Source organism: Microtus oregoni, unplaced genomic scaffold, assembly GCF_018167655.1.
Source record: "Microtus oregoni isolate MIOR12 unplaced genomic scaffold, Mior012 000085F_ref0000168, whole genome shotgun sequence".
Lineage (NCBI taxonomy): Eukaryota > Metazoa > Chordata > Mammalia > Rodentia > Cricetidae > Microtus > Microtus oregoni.
In genome coordinates, this window is record NW_024544551.1 from 1 (window position 1) to 14,133 (window position 14,133).

The window sequence follows — 14,133 nt, forward strand, 5'->3', positions numbered from 1 at the left end:
ACATAGCACTTTCTAAAATATATAATAATAAATAATGATGCTATGAAACATTTGGTTTATTAAATCATATCTAACAACTCTAAGAAGTGAAATGGACTGATTCAGCCAGGGTAATCACTATCTAAAACTGGCTCAGTGGGTGAAATTGCAGTGGGTTTTAGAGACAAGACCTTTGCTTTTATTCATAGGAATGACGATAAAAGTGTGTTGCAAAGGGCTGAGAGATGACTCAGTGGTTAAAAGCACTTGCTGGCCTTGCAGACAACCTTGGTTTGAGCTTCCAGAACTGACATGGCAGCTCACAATCGTCTATAACTCCATTTCCTAATGGCTTGATGCCTTCCTAAGATCCCTGCAGGCAATGGGCACATGTATGATGTCGCTATATACATAAAGGCAGGACATTCATTCACATTAAAATACAATATTCTCTTGAAATGTTTTCTTTTGGCAGGCCTTCGCAGATTGTTTTAGAAAAGTCAAAGTCCTCCACTTCTTGACTTATTACCTATAAATTAGGTTGAGCGTTTGACTCTGAACTTTTAAATAAACTGTAGAACAAACATGGGATTGTTCTACAAGCTGTGCACCTTTATACATAGTGAGAGATATCTGCAAAATCTATGTCTCTAGGCAAGAATAGGAGTTCCAACGGATGAGAAACAATGGGCAGAGGTTTGGAATTGAAGAAAGTACATGTCAGACATTTATGAAAACTTTGAAATGAAAGCCATGATTTTGCATAGCGAGTATATACAAGTAAAACATAAATACATTTTTCATCTAGTGTAAATAACAGTGTTTAGAAATATGACCAAGAATACACACCTAGGAACATAAATTCTAAAGAGATTTCTAAACAGCTGCCTTCCCAGTGTAGAAAGAATGCCTTCAAGTGCAAATTACTCGTGGGTCCTGATTTGGTTACCCTTAATCCCTACACTTTATTTAAAAGGTTTGGCATCTTCCTAATGACAGGTTTTTATGCAGAGTTTCAACTCATACCAAACAGAGCATTTTCCCCTAAAAAGATGATTACCCACTTAGTGCGCTCATTTCATTTCTTTGCTCTGGAGTGACTGTGCTCACCCCTGTTAGGATGAGTTTGGCTTCTCGCTGGTGATTTATGTCACATTCTTTTCTCCCCTCTGCAAAGTCCTCTCACCTTCCAGCCTTTCCAATTCATTTGAAACTATGAAGTCTGACGCCGGTGAATTGGCTCCCCGAAGACAAGGGGTTTTGACATAGATTTGAGAAACTTGGCTATAAAGGTGGATATCAGAAAAGGAGTTGTTAAAAGAAAGGGGTGCCTAGAGCATCTCATTTCACGTTGCCCTGAGAAGGAGGATTTGTCAGAAGCCATCACACTGCTAGGTGAAAATACACTGCCTAGCACATTCGCCAGCGATGCATTATAGATGCCACTTCCATGAATAATTTAGGTCATATCCCACAGAGTTTCATATTATTAGTATTCAGTTGAGCAACTTGATAATAAATTCAGAAATATTCACTCTGAATATTTAAAAACAAGAATTTTATGGCATGTATTTTCGCAGCGAGATGCTGTGTTTTAGTGAATTACGGAGCCACACAAGGTATGGAGAGCGGTCAAGCTCACTGTGCCCACTTTAAAATTTAAGAATCAGGAAATATGGGAACCTGAGGTGTTATTAACAGAGCTCTATAAGTGTGTTAAGAGAAAGCCATAGCATGATAGACTCTTCTTGGTTTCTACAACAGGAAGATACTGACCCAGTCTGTTGGAAAAGGAGAAACTATAAAGTTTGTTTAAAGATTCTTAGAAAGGCTCAAATATCCAAGTATTACATTCATGATTTCTTATTTACGATAGAAAATGACACTAGCTCCTCAATTCCCCAAAAGTCTTTAAAAATAAGATTAACTAGAAGTTAACAATGGAAGAATAATTGAGAAGGGTTGGATTCTGGAGAATTATCCTTGAGATTCAGGCCATGAGGAGTCTATAAACTCCTGTGGACTTGCTGCAGTACATATTATTAAATATCTTGTCATTGCTTATATTGTCTTCAGCATACTTTTAAAGCATGTTGTAACTTGCTATGACATATTCAAAGGTAAAAAATTCAAAGAAGGCCAGGCATTCAAGGCGATTAAAAACAACTCCTAATATCAAAAACTAAGTGAGAAACTAAATTTGTTATCATATATCTCTATTTTAGTACTATCAACAAGCAGATAATATCTGATGTCCATTAGTGTGAAAATAAACATTTAAAATGTGAACACAGGAGGGTTGCTATCTCTGAAGTAGAAGAAGACTAGTGGAAGAATGGAGTAGAAGAAAGGAAAAATTAGGGGTGGATATGCTCACAGTATATTACACTCATGTGGGAAAATGCCAGGATGAAACCCATCACTTTAATCTATCAATACAAGTGCCAACAATTCTTTTAAAAGTATCATTCAAAGAAATACCTGATCTGAGGGTCATATTTTCAGCCAAAACTACATATAGGGAACATACAGTACCAAAACAAAGTAGCTGCACAGTAAAAACTAGATAATAGATGGTTAATTTCTGTGTGTATTATGCATAGCATGCATTTTAATTTAAAAAAATTATCTGTCCATATATATATATATATTTATATATATTCAATTATTAGCCTAATGGTTACTTATTTTGATAGCTTCCAACATTGCAGACTGTATCTGACTGGTTGATATGTGTATCTTCAGTACCCACAGTATATTTGGGGTTTCTTTATTCATTCATTTAATATCCACTCAGCTATTCAACTATGAGTGGCTTGGTATCTTCTATGTCTTAGGCTCTGTTCTACTAGTAAGTAGATATTTAGTAGCTGTTTTTTCAATGAATGAGACTGGGTAAAAATAATTATTATTATTTTTTTTAATTTTCGAGACAGGGTTTCTCCGCAGCTTTTTGGTTCCAGTCCTGGAAGTAGCTCTTGTAGACCAGGCTGGCCTCGAACTCCCAGAGATCCACTTGCCTCTGCCTCCCGAGTGCTGGGATTAAAGGCGTGCGCCACCACCGCCCGCAAAATTGTTATGACTTGAAAAAAACATACAATCACTTTCTTTTTTAAAGTTCAGTGTTGTTTAGTAATTATTTTGGGTGAATAACTTATAAGGTGTTATTGTAACAAAGTCCAGCCTATGAGACAACTATTGTCAGGAAGAAAATGAATCGGTGACAGGTAAGTAGTTAGGTAGACAGACAGAAAGACAGACAGACAGGCAGGCAGGCAGACACATATAAATAGATAATAGTGTTTATGGGTTAGATTTTTTTCCATCTTCATACAGCATAAAACACAAAATTAACTTTTGTGGCTGATAATTAGTTTTGAAAGTTAACATTTATGTGAACACCATTGATCTACTTTCTACTTTCCTTTATGTAATCACTTTGAAGAATGCAAAGCAACTTCCTTTGAACCTAATACGAATTCACATGCAGCCAAGATAAAAATATTAACGAGTTCTTTAACATTCTAATAAAATACATGTAAGAATTCCTCAAGAACACTTAACTATATCATCTTTCCTGCCTAAAACAAAGAAAACAGCTTCAAAAAATATACGTAGGAATCACAAAATATTTGTAAGGAAAAATTTAATACTTGTCATTATATTTCTGTATTTATTTAAAGTACAACTAGCTTCAGGTATCATTAAAGATAAATGACATACATTTTTAAGCTAACTCTATATCATATTCACTTACATTTAAACACTTTAAAAATATTTTAAAATAGATTTGTTGAAACTTTTCAATACATACAATTTGTATTTTTGTTTTCCTTTAAAAGATGCGAATATAGTATGCAGTATCTTTGAAAAGCCTTCTTAAATGTGATTAAAGCAGAAGTTGTTCAAATACAGAGACCCACAGGCAAATATTACTTAGAGAGTGAAAGGTCTTGGAACACTCAGTCCAAAATGATGTCTCCACCAAATCCCTCCCCTCATAACTTTGAGAACCCTGAAGAAGAGGAGAGAGAAGGAATCAAGACAGCATGAAAAGAAGGCCCTCTAAACTGATAAGACTGATGGACATATGAAATCACGGTGACTAAGGTAGCTTGCACAAGGCCTGCACAGGTCTACACCAGATGGGGTCCTAGAGCCGAATGGTGAGGTGTACAAATGCCTCCCAACACAGACTTAATCTCTAATTGATAACCACTTGAAAATGAAAATTTAGGTCCCTCCAAATGAATCTCACAAGGAAATAGGTAGGCTTAAGAGTAGGCTTTACACAATGGAATAATATGCAGCAGAAAAAAATAACAACATCTTGAATTTGTAGGAAAAGTGATGAAGCTAGAAAACATCATTTTGAGTGAGGTAACCCAGTCCCAGAAAGACAATTATCTCATGTACTCACTCATAAGTGGTTTTTAAACATAAAGCACAGAAAACCAGCCCACAAATCACAATTCCAGAGAACCTAGACAACAATGAGGACCCTAAGAGAGACTTACATAGATCAAATCTACATGGGAAGTAGAAAAAGACAAGATCTCCTGAGTAAATTGGGAGCATGGGGACATTTGGAGAGGGTTGAAGGGGAGGGAAGAGAAAGGCAGGGAAGCAGAGAAAAATGTAGAGCTCAATAAAAATCAATTTAAAAACAAGAGTAGGCTTTATGTACAGCAGTAGATAGCCAACAGAAAATGAACTGAGATATCTTGGAGGTTCCTTCTATCATAACGTCAATCCAGGGCTCTTTTTTTGAAAAAAAATTATCAATTTTGTATTTTTATTTTTATTTCATTTCATTAATATTTTTCAGCTTCGTTTTTATATTACAGGTCCTTTGTATTTGTATTATAGCTTCCAGTTACAGATTTAATTGTCATTTAGAATAATGACAATTGTAAGGATGAAATGAGAAGCTATAAGTTGAGAGTATAAGTAGTCAGACAGGAAATATTGTAATAGATTTCTACTGAAAGGTAAATAAAACTCTTTTTTAAAATTAAATAAATTAAAACCTCATAGTAGTTTAAAAGAATAAAAAGATAAAATTACTGAAAATTACAACGATAAAATTACTAAACAATTAGTATTTTAGTAAGTAATATGTCTGAAGTCCATAATCTATCAGTGTTTGTACCACTAAATATTCATAAAGGTAATAAACCATCACCGATGGATAAAGTAGAAAGTGATTCTTCAGGAACTTCCTCTGTGTCCTCACCATTCTCCTTCTATTAAATGACATTTGATTTGGCAATTTTGAATTTCTATAGATTTTTTAATATCTAGTATGTATTTGTGATCCATTCATGCTGTTACCTATAAAATCATTCATCCATTGTTGTTGCTGCAGCTTCTTGGTACATAGGTATATCAAAATATATACATTTTGTCATTTTTAGATTTTGAGAATTGTGTTTTTCTTTTTCTTTCTTTCTTTTGAATATATAAACATGTATGTCTTTTGATTAAGTGTGTGTACTTCTATTTAATGTAAATGTTTGTATAAATACATGCACAAAAATAAGACTGGGAATGCTGATTCATTTTATAAACTGTATCACACTTTTGTTTTGAATTGAAAACATGATTACATTCCTTTTTCATTTATCTTGACACTCTTACTAAAAATTCCAGTATTTTCTTTGCTTAGATAATAGACAACTGTCATCCTTTTTTCATTTCTTCCTCCTTCTGTCCTCCAATCTTTCTTTATCCTATCTATCTATCTATCTATCTATCTATCCATCCATCCATCCATATATCTATCTATAATTTATCTATGTATTTTGCCTAACATATTGGTCACTCTACCTCTATAAAAAATCTGTTAATATAATCATCCAATAATGTTATCTGTCTAACAAACATATGATAATTCTGAGCTTTGCTTGGTTATTTATTTTAGAATTAGCCTTACAACCTGTAAGGGAGAAAAGATTGGCTATTTTTTAATGGGTCCCAACTTTTAAAATGTAATTTACCTAATTTGAACTCATGAAGCTCACTTATGAGAAACCTCTGACTTCCAACTTTCTCAAGTTACACAGATGTGTAAGCAAAAGTTTCTTAGTTTTTCACCCTGTCTTCTGAAACAGATTGCTCCTATAGATCTGCTAAACTCCAGAGAGCAGCAGGGAATGCTTCATCTTTTTCCTCTGTTGTTTCTCAGAACCTCTGTAGGCTGTTCTCAATGGATACCAAGTATCTATGTTCCTACATGCCCAATGAAATGGCTTGGTTAATATAATAATAGCATTTATTTATTCATTCATTCATTCATTTGAGATAGTGTCCTTATATGCTTATTGATGTTTTCAGGTTGTAGTCTATCCTCTTAGCCACATCCAGAAAATTCAGAAAAAAGAATTTAACATAGAATTAATGTCATGTTAGTAGTTGACTCCAAATGGAATTTTCTATGAAAATATCATATTAATACAAATCAATCAATTGGCTATTAAATTTCAAATCATACACTAAAGAGTATCCCTGATACAATCTTTACCACATGTGAATCTGTGTGTACATGTCAAATGCAGACATTGAAACCTGGTGTGGTTCCCTAGTTCCTTTGAAGATTACTTGGTCTCCTCTTCTTCTAGGTAATGTGCATACTAATTTAATACACAGTGTATTTCAGGCACAATTATACTTTATGCCAATTATTGAAAGATAATTGGCATAAAGAATGTGCATAATTATTACACAGCTTGCTCAAAAGGAGTACATCACTAAACACAATGGGAATCATTACAAATTTCACTAGGGAACTTTAAATGATATATTTTGCTGCATGAAGGTGTAAACAATTATATGAATATCACAAAGAAGATGAAATCATTTTTAGGTATTAAACGATCATTGAATATATTCAGTGTTTTCACATAGAAGATTTTAATGTATATTCTTTTCCTCATAATTTTTAAAGTACCATTACGATGCATAGATGATGTTTAATGTTTAATTCTTACAAAATCAAAATGGATTATGCTCAGGTATTAATAACTAAATTTAATTATTTTCTGTCTCCTTTATATAACATTGTTACCAATTGAGACTTAATGAGGTGATGAAATGATAACTGTGATGAAATTTTTGAACATATACTCCTCTCAGAAATATCTGAATAGGTTTTTAACTACACAGAAATTATGTGTACATTGGAATCTAATATTATTTCCTGGCCCTGTAATTTTTAAGCAGATATGAATTGAAATTCTGGAAAAAAAAGTCTTCAAATTATAAAACTTTTTAAATTCCTTTTTATTAAGCCCTACATTTTTCTCTGCTCCCCTCCTTGCTTCCGCCTCCGCCTTCAAACCTCCCCCAAGGTCCCCATGCTCCCAATTTACTCAGGAGTTCTTGTCTTTTTCTACTTTCCATGTAGATTATATCTATGTAAGTCTCTCTTAGTGTCCTCATTGTTGTCTAAGTTCTCTGGGATTGTGATTTGTAGGCTAGTTTTCTTTGCTTTATGTTTAAAAACCACATATGAGTGACTTCATGTGATAATTGTCTTTTTGTGTCTGAGTTACCTCACTCAAAATGATGTTTTTTAGCTCTATCCTTTTTCCTGCAAAATTGAAGATGCCACTATTTTTTTCTGCTGTGTAGTATTCCATTGTGTAAATTTACCACATATTCCTTATCCATTTTTCAGTTGAGGGGCATTTAAGTTGTTTCTAGGCTCTGGCTATGACAAACAATATTGTTGTGTACATAGTTGAATACATGTCCTTGTGGCACAGTTGAGTATCCTTTGGATATATACCCAAAAGTGGTGTTACTGGGTCTTGAGGAGGGTTAAATCCTAATTTTCTGAGAAATCACCACAATGGCACCCAAAGGGGCTGTACCAGCTTGCATTCCCACCAGCAATGCAGAAGTGCTCCCTTTACCCCACAACCTCCCTAGCATAAGTTGTCATCAGTGTTTTTGATCTTAGCCATTCTTACAGGTATAAGATGGAATTTCAGAGATTTGCTTTTCTCTGATGACTAAGGATGTTGAAAATTTCCTTAAGTGTCTTTCAGCCATTTTAGATTTTTCTATTGAGAGTTCTCTGTTTAGGGCTGTAATCCATTTTTTAATTGGATTATTTATTCTGTTGATGACCAATTTTTGAGTTCTTGTATATTTTGGAGATCAGACCTCTGTCTGAAGTGGGGTTAGTGAAGATCTTTTCCCATTCTGCAGGCTGTTGTTTTGTCTTGTTGACTGTGTCTTTTTCTTTACAGAAGCTTTTCAGTTTCAGGTGGTCCCATTTATTAATTGTTTCTCTCAGAGTCTGTGCTGCTGGGGTTATATTTAGGAAGTGGTCTCCTGTGCCAATTCATTCAAGTGTACTTTCCACTTTCTCTTCTCTAAGGTTCAGTGTGGCTGGCTTTATGTTAAGGACTTTGATCTATTTGGACTTGAGTTTTGTGCAAGGTGATAGATAAGGGTCTATTGTCATTCTTCTCCAAGTTGATATCCAGTTATGCAAGCACCATTCATTAAATATGCTTTTTTTTCCATTTGATATATTTTACTTTGTCATATTTGGGTCTTCGATTTGGTTCCATTGGTGCTCCTGTCTTTTCTAATGCCAATATCAGGCTGTTTTCAATACTGTAGCTCTGTAGTAGAGTTTGAAGTCAGGGATCATGATGCTTCCAGAAGTTCTTTTATTATATAGGATTGCTTGGGCTAACCTAGGTTTTTTTTCTTTTCCACATGCATTTGAGTACCGTTCTTTTGAGGTCTGTGAAGAATTTTGCAGGGATTTTTATGGGCATCGCATTGAGTTTGTAGATTGCTTTTGATATCGATATCGATATTGATGATTTGCAAACTGACTGAATATAAGTAATAACAGAGTGAGAAAGCCTTAAATCATCATCTGAATTAGCACATTCATGACTTTGGAAAACGTCACAGAAGAGAGTAAAAGAGATTTTAAGAGTTAGCGGATGGGGAGATGTGCAGCAGAAGACATCAACCACACATGAGATAGCTGTTGTAGACATGAGCTCACAGCAGCTGTGGGTATCTGCACAAGACTGTGTCTGTCAGCTTTGTATCGTGAACTGAGGAGGGATACATGTGACCTCACCTCTTCCTAAGGGAATATTGTCAGTGATCAGTTCCTGGGAGAAGAGATGTCATTTTCATCAAGGCTGCAGCAACCGATAAGCTGCCAGTGTTCCGGTAAATAACTTCACAACCCTACATCTGCAAACAACTATAATTAAACTCAGTGGGTCACATAGAAAAAGAAGACATGAAAGTGGAGAGAGATTTTGTTAGGAAGAAGTGGTTCAACAGGAGGGAGAGCAGATGAGAAAGGAAAAGGAAGTTGAAAATGACTCAAATTCATTATACTTATGTATGGAATTGTCATAATATTTTAAAAGGGAGAAACAAATAAAAATGATGTTTGATGTAAGCTAGAAGGGCATTTTTTTTCACATAGATTTTTGTTTATTTGTCTTTTATAGGACAAAATGAAATATTCTTTCCAGTTTCTGTTTTTAAAGGATTCAAAGTCAGTGTACCTTAACATTTTTCAGAACACTTACACAAAGAAAAGCAATAGAACAACTCCTCATAATAACCATCACAAAGCATAAAAACCATGGTTCTCGAAATACAGCCTTTATACAGAAAGTCTTCTTACATGGTAAGGTTTATTACTGTCAGACAGGAACTTGTGAAAAGAAATCTCTCTGCGTTTCATCTAAAGTATCAGTCATATCAGGTGGAAAGAGAATTTCCCTGCTAATAATACTCTCCTGTCTTGTGAAGGAAAAATCTAATGCTCACCAATTAAAAAAAATATATTCATACAAGATGAATACTAGACATTTCCAAGTACAATGACAGAGAAGAGGTCTTAGCTGAGACCTTGGAGGAAGGGCATGAAAAACAGAAAGCATGGACTGTATTCCAATAAAAACAGGAAGAGCCTCTTGCATTTTTGGTTGTGAATGGCTGAACCTCTTTCCAGCCAGGAAGCCACTCTGAAATCTACAGAGAAAGTGAAAGGATCAGAAGGAAACATGAGAAATGCAGAGGAAGAAGACAAACATAGCTTTCTGAAGGAAACGAGAAGATAATGCTGCTTCCGAGGGTAAGCCAGGTGAGACATGAGTAGTCCTACCACATGGCAAGGCAAGCAGTGTCCAAAAGTCTCAAGTCCAGTTGTTTGTGGTGATGAGAAACTGATTTCTTCTGGGACAACAGTTGGAGAAATATCATTCTGTCACATTATATAACTCAGAGGCAAACCATTTGGTGTAACTGGAGGTTTCTCTCCCGCCTCCCAGTTCCCAAATAACCACTCTGAGGCTTAATATTATTTACAAATTGGCCTATTAGCTCAGGCTTAATACTAACTAGCTCTCACACCTTAAATGAACCAATTTCTATTATTCTAAATTTTACCACAAGGCTCATGGCTTGTTACCTCACATTTTGCTTCTCTGGAGGCTGCTGACATCTCTCAGACTCTGCTTTTTTCCTCCCTGTATCTCTGCTTGATTTCCTGCCTGGCTCTGCTCTGCCTGGCTATTGGTCAAATCTGCTCCTTTATTAGCCAGTGATAATAAAACATAAACACAGCATATAAAAGACATCACACATAATTTCCCTTTTTCTGTTTAATCAAAAGGAAGGTTTTAACTGTAACAAGTAAAATTACATATAACAAAATCATTATCAAGCAAGATTTACAATGACAATATTTATGCTATTTGTATTTGACAAAATTAAAGAATATAACATATAGTCGATCTTTCTGAGTCTAAATTTTCATATCTAATTTGTCATTTATCATAACTAAAGAAAACTATAACTATCTAGTCTTGAACTCCATCAAAGACCCCAGAAATATATAATATTATTTAAATAAACAAGAAGTGAATTGTAAGCAGTTTCTAAAATTCTAAAAATGATGGAGATGTATGGTTGCCTGGACAGTCACTTAAAGATTTTCTGTAACATTGGGGCATTCATCTTCTGCTCATAGGCCTAGAGTATCTGGCAGAATTCTCAGTGAAGCAGGAAATTTGAGACTGACCCACCATTTTGGTAAAGTTGGTCAGTTGTTTTCTTCTATGTCCTGTAGAATGTCTAGCAGACTCTTTCATGAAGCAAGAACCCTAAAGGACTGTCCCACCTTGTTTCGTAAATTTCAAATATTTCTTGTGGGTCCTTCATTTCCAGTTTATATAGCATACTGTCAAACAGTCTAGGCAAAAGAAGTTCCTTGTTCAAATGGCTAGCCTTGACACTGTAAAAGCAAACTCCACAAGGAGTTTCTCCCATGCCCATCATCCTCTTTAAGTAACTGATGCTGTCTGGAGCAGACACTTCTCACGATGGAGAAAAGTCTAAGTTATTAAAACATTTAAATGGCATATTCTGTAGGTTTTTGAAATGTTTGACGATTACTTATCCATCTGAAATGTATCTCTGCATATCTTGAAAACCTAACTAATATAACTATAAGTTTGACTATTATAGATGACTATTAATTTATATTTCTTAAGTAAATATTATATTTTAAGTGATCTGCATAAACATTATACCGTAAACAATAGTAGAAATATACATAGAGTATAACAAAATTGACCTTAAATTCGTATCAATAAAATAAAATCCATATCAATATAAAGTATTTTGAGATTAATAATAGTTATCTCTGCTGTTAAAGTAGAATTAATAATCTATCATTTTATCATTTCTATATCATGTTCCCCTTTTTTCTTTAGAAAAAATTGACTATGACCACTAACCATTTATAACAAACCTCCTTTTAATGAAAACAAACATTTATAAACAATATTTTGGGAACTTGCAAAGAGTTTTTTATACTACTTCCTGCTAATTAGGGACACTGGTAATCTTATTAGGATCCTGAGAATATTTAGAATTATGATTACATTTTTGTTTTATTTTTTTTTAAATTTATTTATTTATTAAGGATTTCTGCCTCGTCCCCGCAACCGCTTCCCATTTCCCTCCCCCTCCCCCGATCAAGTCCCCCTCCCTCATCTGCTTGAAGAGCAATCAGGTTCCCTGACCTGTGGGAAGCCCAAGGACTGAAGTCTGTGAGGGTGCATCCTCTCAGCCAGCTGCCTTGAGGTTGTTCTGATAGTTGGATCACATGGATCATCGCTCCCATGGAGACCTCTCAGGGGGGTCTAACTTGATCAAACCACATTAGCCTGGAAGGAATCCACAGCTTCTCATCTTTTATTGAAAAAATTAGAACCTCTTTTCCAAAGCAACCTAACTTTAGACCCAAATATTGAAGTCATGATACATTTATGCTAGTTTAGCCTAGCAGCCCCCATAATCAAATGATCAGCAGTTAGTTCATTAACAGCCAAAAAAATTGAAAGGAAAAACAGTAGTAATATAATACAGATGTGCTGCGTCTTTCCGTGTTTACATAGCTTATTATAATTTTTATTACTCTATTTTCTTTTTAAGAACCTCAGTTTATTATCTTTAAATAATTCTTTTAATCTATGACTCTCTATTCTTTGTCCACTCTCTCCCAAGCCTATGCATATTTATCAAACACATTGTGACCCACTTAGAGGCCTAATTGTATGAATCTGTCATTATTGTATATTTGTGATCCTTTCCTGACCAGGAGAGTCTTTAAAATTCTAAGCAAGCATGGCTATGACCAAAGTCAAGGCTTTGGCTGTTTATTCTGCCCCGTTTGACTTTCGAACATGGCAGAGGACATTCACAGCCAGCTCTGGAAGCCATGCTCACCTCGCCTCCCTGCCCCAACTCTAGGGACAAAGCCATAACTGACTTGTGCCATTATCTAGTTTTTTTTTTTTTTTAAAAAAAAAAAAACACTGCCCCCAAACACCATTCAACTGCAACTGCTCTGTAGCAGGACCTTTCAAAAGAGCCCTCCAGGCTGCCATTACAAACCAGGAAACTATCTCTTAAAGGATCTGCACATCTGGTTGCAGCCAGCAAACACAACCTATCTGAAAATAATCCACTTTATAAAGCTGATAAGGAGTTAGAAATTAGAAGCTGATGTGAGGACCAACTATTTAAGGGTGCTCTTTCTTCACAATTAATTCTCTCTACTCTTTTCTCAGTAATAAAGCTTGACATTTAATTTAATAAAATGCAAAAATATGCAGCTAATAAGAAGCTGCACTTGTTGACTCTCATTTTTGTAGGTCTAGAAGCCCTCTTTTTCTTTTTAAGTTTCTTTTTAGATCTTACAGGGATCCATGCCAGACACTGGGTACCATTTGTAACTGGAGGATTCTCTCCTGTCCCCCAGTTCACAAATAACCACTCAGAGGCTTAATATTAATTACAGACTGTTTGGCCTATTAGCTCAGGCTAATTACTAATTAGCTCTTACAAGTTAAATTAACCCATTTTTAGTATTCTATATTTTACCACAATGCTTATAGCTTGTTGCATCTCTTCTTGTTTCTCTGGTGGCTGCTGGCATCTCTCAGACTCTGCCATCTCTCTCCTTGTATTGTTGCTTGGATTTCCTTCCTGGTTATATTCTGCCTGTTATTGGCCAAATCAGTTTCTTTATTAACTAGTGGTAATAAAACATATTCACAGAATATAGGGAGAATCCCACATCATTTGGTGGCATCTTGAGAAAGAATATCCCTGTTAAAAACTAAGCTAGACTGGAGGTCTGAGATCAGGAACTAGGTTGGGAGTTGAATTTTGCCTGCCATAGGCCCTGGGTAAGATAAAATACAGTGTAGAAATTATGAAAGTCACAAAGAGGGATGCATAGATTTCCCTAGGAAGGAAAGTAGAAAATCTCCTGGGTAAATGTGGGCAGAAGATGAGAAGATGGAGGGATGGGAGCTAGAGGAATCAGGTTGGGCAGGCTGAGTGTAGGAGTTGGTTTGGAGGTGAGTTGGAGGGAAAAAGTAATAAAAAAGATGACTTGGTGGGGAGGCAATTTCAAGGTTAAGGAAAAACCTGATGCCAGGAAAACACCCAGGATACAACAAAAATGATCCCAACTAAGAATACTAGCAATAGTGGAGGGATGCCTTAACTGGCTATCTACTGTAAGCAGTCTGGTGACTTCCCTAATTGCCATCAGAGATACTCTATCCGGTAACTGATGGAATC